We start from the raw sequence: 444 nt of genomic DNA, 5'->3' as shown, positions 1-444 counted from the left end.
AATATGGCTATCTAAATTCTCAAGGTGACCCATTGTAAAATACTGTATAAAAATCTTCTTAAATGCATCTATGAGCTGGCAAAGAGCAAGGACTCAGGTAAAAAATAAAGGGGCACTAAATCTGGCTTTTCCTAAAAAGTTTTTCTGAACTCAGTGAATTTGAGCATCAGTTTTATCAAATGTGATGAACTTGGGACAAGAATTTAATTTCAGAGATTGAGTTGGGTATAACTGAAGACTGCTTTAAGCTGGTACTACACCAAAAGGGTTTTCCCCTAATTTGTAAGGATAAGCTGGAAATACTCTTCCCCCAGCTGTATATTGCTAGGCAATTGACTGTCTTGAAATTTAGCACAAAGGATTTTAAAAAAATCACTCCCGAGAATTTGATTTGTAACTATAAGTTGACTGTTATACAGGTTGACAACCTAAATTCATATTACA

Source organism: Pteropus vampyrus, unplaced genomic scaffold (genome assembly GCF_000151845.1).
Source record: "Pteropus vampyrus isolate Shadow unplaced genomic scaffold, Pvam_2.0 Scaffold107, whole genome shotgun sequence".
NCBI lineage: Eukaryota > Metazoa > Chordata > Mammalia > Chiroptera > Pteropodidae > Pteropus > Pteropus vampyrus.
The sequence above is the reverse complement of the archived record's forward strand: the minus strand, read 5'-3'. Positions refer to the sequence as shown.